The sequence below is a fragment of the Mobula birostris genome, chromosome 6, assembly GCF_030028105.1.
Source record: "Mobula birostris isolate sMobBir1 chromosome 6, sMobBir1.hap1, whole genome shotgun sequence".
Lineage (NCBI taxonomy): Eukaryota > Metazoa > Chordata > Chondrichthyes > Myliobatiformes > Myliobatidae > Mobula > Mobula birostris.
In genome coordinates, this window is record NC_092375.1 from 153,196,587 (window position 1) to 153,202,802 (window position 6,216).

The 6,216-nt window shown below is 48.9% G+C and overlaps 1 pseudogene; it reads left to right on the forward strand.

Moving 5' to 3' along the window:
• Positions 1-1,872: 1,872 nt before the first annotated feature.
• Positions 1,873-5,102, forward strand: LOC140198619 (uncharacterized; annotated as a pseudogene).
• Positions 5,103-6,216: the final 1,114 nt, after the last annotated feature.

Consider the following 6,216-nt stretch of genomic DNA (forward strand, 5'->3'; position numbering starts at 1 on the left):
GGGGGTGGATCGATCATGCTTTGGACTTGTGTTGCAGCCAGTGGCAAAGGAAATATTTCACTGGTAGAGGGAAGAATGAATTCAATTAAATACCGGCAAATTCTGGAAGTAAACATCACACCGTCTGCAAAAAAAAAAGAAGCCGAAGATGAAAAGAGGATGACTTCTACAACAGGATAATGATCCTAAACACACCTCAAAATCCACAATGGACTACCTCAAGAGGTGCAAGCTGAAGGTTTTGCCACGGCCCTCACAGTCCCCTGACCTAAACATCATCGAGAATCTGTGGATAGACCTCAAAAGAGCAGTGTCATCTTTAACTTCATGACTTTTGGCGATCAGTTCATTTTCTACTCACTTAACTATTCAAAGTAACAGAAATTTTGACCAGGGGTGCCCAAACTTTTGCATGCCACTGTATAATTGCCATCAGGGTCCTTTTACCCTTGCAGTTTCCTAACTCAATTCTCAAGGATTCAACATATTCAGAAAGATGTATATCTTTTGACTGGTTCCTTTTGTAAAATCTAAATTTCTCCGCTATTACCAGCAGTTTAAGGCTGAAGTGATTTTGTAAAATTGTAGCAATTGTAACAATTTGTCAAATGTCTTATTAGCTGGCCTTGCAGGGGTTACTAAATTGCGTAAGAGACTGTAAATTCTTGGACGCATTAAGCCAAGAGGTGTCAAGGCCCATCAAACCTGCACACATGGGGCAAGGCAGAGTCATCTGCGTGCCCACTGTGCTCCAAGCGAGGAACCCTGGAGCACATCCTCAGCGGCTGTGCAAGGGCACTTGGTGAGGGACGGTACAGGTGGAGGCATAATCAGCTCCTGAAGACCATCGCTGAAGCCGTCAGCACAGGAATTGAGTGGGCGAAGCGGTCCCGACCCTCCAAGCAGACCATTGCCTTTGTCAGAGCTGGGGAGCAGCCAATACCTGCCAAAAGAACATCTGCAGGCATTCTGACCTCTGCAAGGGACTGGCAGCTGTTGGTGGACCTTGAAGGGCAGCTGAAGTTCCCCAACCATATCGCAGCTACCACCCTGCGACCAGACATTGTCCTAGTGTCTGAGTCTACTAAGAAAGTGGTGCTGCTGGAGCTGACAGTCCCATGGGAGGATAGCTTGGAGGAGGCCTTTGAAAGGAAGCTCTCCAAGTACACAGGACTGGTCAGCAACTGTCAGCAGGCTGGATGGAAAGCGAGGTATCTCCCAGTGGAGGTTGGTTATGGGGGATTCATAGCCCGTTCTTTAGTTAGGGCCTTCAGCATTTTGGGCATCGAGGGAGAGAGGAAGAGGAGAGCCATCCGCAGTACCACCGATGCAGCAGAGAGGGCCTCAAGATGGCTGTGGCTCAAAAGAGGGGAGCCATGGAGTCATAAGTAGCTAGCCATCTGGACACAAGCTGGGTCCGATCAGCCCCGGCTGGGTCACCTGGAGGAGGTTGTATGATGTTGAAAGATCCGAAACACCCGATGATTCCAGGAACATCACTGAAGATGTGTCCAGAAGCATCAATAGATGTATGTACACAGCTTACACCCTGAGTTAATCAGTGACAACCAGGAAAGACTGGGTGACAACCACGAAAAGAGTGGTGACGACTAGAGAGTCAGTGACAGCCCGGAGAGACGGCAACCAGGGCAGAACGGGCTGGCAACCCAATCTGTGTCCTCTGAGAGGAGGACCCCCACAAAAGTTACAAAGCATTTAAGGAAAAGATACCCCCAGGGGTGCCCAAGACGGGGGGAGGATGAGCACCCCAGTCGGATGGACACAACGACATCAGACCCAGGCAATGAAGAAACGACGATGAGGAAGCAGTGTGCATGTGGCAAAATCTGCAAGAATGATCGCGGCTTGAAGATCCACCAAGCGAGGATGAAGTGTTTGGCGGGAGCAGGAGTAGCGCAATGCGCAGGTGTCCAACCTGGTGAGACGAAGGAGGTGCCAGGCCCGGAGTCACCCCATAGTGCCCGGAAACTCCAAGTGTTACAAACTAATCCCTTTAACATGAAGTCTAACAGGAGGCAGATCAAATGGCCTGCAGCTAAAATGACTTCACTGTGGAAGCAGTTTGATGAAGATGTTAACCAAATTCTGGAGGTAACGGCAAAGGGAGGGGTTGACAGGAAGCTGCAAGCCATGACAACAATTATTGTCAGCATCGCAGCTGAACGGTTCAGAGAAGAGGAGAAGGAAAGCTCCAAAACATCTTACTCGAAGAACCAAAGAGCATTGAGGATCCACAACATCAGGCAGGAGATGAAAGCGCTGAAGTCCCAATACAAGGAAGCAGAAGAAGAGGAGCGCATTGGCTTGGCCCAGCTGATGTGCATAGTACGAAAGAAGATCAGGGTCCTCCGCCGGGCAGAGTGGCATTGGAGGTGGCACTGTGAAAGGGCCCGAAAACGTGCTGCCTTTATCGCCAACTCCTTCAAGTTCACCAAGGAGTTGCTGGGGGAGAAGCACAGTGGGAAACTAGTCTGTTTGCAGGAAGACATAGACCAACATCTGAAGAAGATATATAATGATCCTGGAAGAGTGCAGGAATTGGGAGAGTGCGAAATCCTAATAGACCCACCTGAACCGGATAAGCAGTTCGACATGTCAGAGCTGCAACTAAAGGAAGTCAGAGAGGTCGTCCGCAAAGCAAGGGCAAGCTCGGCTCCAGGACCAATCAACATCTCATACAAAGTGTACAAGAACTGCCCCAAACTCCTGCTGCGTCTGTGGAAGATCCTGAGAATCTTCTGGAGAAGGGGGAAGATCCCAGAACAGTAGAGAGTGGCTGAAGGGGTGTGGATCCTGAAGGAGGAAAATGCCACCCAGATAGATCAGTTTCGCATCATCTCCCTGCTGTGTGTCGAGGCCAAGATCTTCTTCAGTGCAGTTTCTAACCGGCTGTGCACCTTCCTAGCAAAGAACACCTATATTGATACATCAGTCCAGAAGGGTGGCATTTCAGGGATGCCAGGCTGTCTGGAGCACATCGGTGTGGTGACACAGCTCATCAGGGAGGCCAGAGAGAACAAGGGCAACCTGTCAGTGTTGTGGGTCGACCTGGCAAATGCATATGGCTCCATTCCACACAAGCTGGTGCAGCTCACACTGACCAAATATCACGTCCCCAGCAGAATCAGAGACCTTATCGCTGATAATTATAGCAACTTCAGGATGAGGGTCTCTTCAGGAGTAATTACATCAACCTGGCACGAGGTGGAGGTCGGCATCATCACAGGGTGCACTATCTCAGTGACACTGTTCCCCCTAGCCATGAACATGTTCACTAAGTCTGCTGAACCAGAGTGCAGAGGACCCAGAATGAATTATGCTCAACGGCAACCACCTATCAGGGCATTCATGGATGACCTCACAGTCACCACAGAATCAGTCCCAGGCTGCGTAAGGATTCTGCAAGGGCTCGAAAGCTGGTGGAGTGGGCCCGGATGCCTTTCAAACCTGCCAAATCAAGATCGATGGTGCTGAGGAAAGGGAAGGTGGAGAACAAGTTCCGGTTCAGCATCACAGACACAGCCATCCCAACCATCACAGAAAAGCCAGTCAAGAGCTTAGGCAAAGTTTTTGACAGCTCGTTAAGGGACACAACATCCATTCAGGCAACCTGCACCGAGTTGGATGGCTGGCTGAAATCTGTGGACAAGTCTGGCCTACCTGGGAAGTTTAAAGCCTGGGTGTATCAGCATGGCATCCTTTCCAGAATCCTGTGGCCCCTCCTTGTCGATGCAGTTCTGGTCTCAACAGTCGAAACCTTAGAGAGGAGGGTTAGCAACTACCTCAGGAGATGGCTGGGGCTGCCAAAGAGCCTGAGCAGCATCGCACTCTATGGTCACCACAACAAACTGCAACTGCCGTTCAAATCCTTGGAGGAAGAACTCAAGGTAACAAGAGCCAGAGAAGTGCTACAGTATAGGGACTCAAGGGACTCAAGTGACCCGAAGATGGCTAGAGCAGGGATCCAAGTAAGTACTGGCAGGAAGTGGAGGGCAGAGGAAGCTGTTCAGGAGGCAGAGGCAAGGTTGTGTCACAGGAGGCTGGTGGGAGAGGTCACACGAGGCCGAGCTGGGCTAGGATCCTTTCCAACTCCCCAAATGGACACCAGAGGGAAGGAAAGGCGTCGTCTAGTTCAGGAGGAGGTGAGAGCAGTAGTGGAGGAGACGAGAGCCTGCAAGGTGGTGGGAATGAAGCAACAGGGAGCTTGGACAAGATGGGAGAGTGCGGTTGAGAGGAAAGTGACCTGTGCTGATCTTTGGAAAGCCGAATCACACCGCATCCAATTTCTCAACCAGGCAGTGTAGGATGTGCTTCCAAGCCCATCAAACCTGCACATATGGGGCAAGGCAGAGTCATCTGCGTGCCCACTGTGCTCCAAGCGAGGAACCCTGGAGCACATCCTCAGCGGCTGTGCAAGGGCACTTGGTGAGGGATGGTACAGGTGGAGGCATGATCAGGTCTTGAAGACCATCGCTGAAGCCGTCAGCGCAGGAGTTGAGTGGGCGAAGCGGTCCCGACCCTCCAAGCAGACCATTGCCTTTGTCAGAGCTGGGGAGCAGCCAATACCTGCCAAAAGAACATCCGCAGGCATTCTGACCTCTGCAAGGGACTGGCAGCTGTTGGTGGACCTCGAAGGGCAGCTGAAGTTCCCCAACCATATCGCAGCTACCACCCTGCGACCAGACATTGTCCTAGTGTTTGAGTCTACTAAGCAAGTGGTGCTGCTGGAGCTGACAGTCCCATGGGAGGATAGCTTGGAGGAGGCCTTTGAAAGGAAGCTCTCCAAGTGCGCAGGACTGGTCAGCAACTGTCAGCAGGCTGGATGGAGAGTGAGGTGTCTCCCAGTGGAGGTTGGTCGTAGCCCGTTCTTTAGTTTGAGCCTTCAGCATTTTGGGCACCGAGGGAGAGAGGAAGAGGAGAGCCATCCGCAGTACCACCGATGCAGCAGAGAGGGTCTCAAGATGGCTGTGGCTCAAAAGAGGGGAGCCATGGAGTCATAAGTAGCTAGCCATCTGGACACAAGCTGGGGTCTGATCAGTCCCGGCTGGGTCACCTGGAGGAGTTTGTATGATGTTGAAAGACCCGAAACACCCGATGATTCCAGGAACATCACTGAAGATGTGTCCAGAAGCATCAATAGATGTATGTACACAGTTGTTCCTCCACATTGTTTGCATTACAATACAGTTCAACCCCCGCGATATATGACTCCCAGCCTTCATTAGCACTATCATTTTCATCAACTCTCCCAACTGAAGCCAACTTCACATTAAATTCACTTTAAATTCAGTGCATCTTTCACTGTTAATCAAGAGAGAGAGAGAGAGAGGACAATGCACATGTGTAGACAACAGATCAATATTTAGTGCTAAGGTGGGAGGGAGTGTCATTGCTCTAAAAGAAATCAATCCATACATTACAATGATCACTTTAGAGGGCAGCTCCATTCAGTCCACAAGGGTAGTCCTGAGATTCCCATTACCTGTCATTTTAGTTCTCTAGCTTCTTTCTAGTCCGACTCCTTTCTCTTTAGCTTCTTTCTAGTGGAACCCAATATAAACTCTAGCTCATGGCTTCTGACTCAGCATATTCCTACTCTTGTGATTCAACAATTTCAGATTGCTTTCTGCTTTATGTCAGAACAAACCAGTTCTGAGGAAGATTAATTAATTTAAAATGTTGGCTCCATTTCCACTCTCCACAGATACTGCCTGACATGTTGAATTTTTCCAGAATTTTATGTTTCTATTTCAGATTCCCAGCATCTGTAATTTCTGCTTTTCCTTCAGTGTGTTTGACTATTAACTGTCCCTTCTGTTCAAGAACAATTAGGGATGGGCAATAAATGGAGGTATTGCAAACAACATCCACATCCTGTGAATGAATAAAATACATAAAAACAGGTTGCTTTCAAATATTGTAGAGTTATGAATCACATTACCACTCACTACCACCAAAATACAACACTGGATTTATTCTCTGAAATGAATGAAAATCATCAGAATGAATAAGAAAATATATTTGGAGAAGACTGAGATGTTCAAGTTGAATTATTTCTATTTCTATTCACTTCTTTAAACAAATACGGAACTGAGCCAAACAGCCTTGGCCTCTGCTCCCAAATCTTCCTCATGGTCTATTTCTTGCAAGAGCTTAAATAATCTTGTTCACTCATGGATTTTGTTTCTGTGGCAA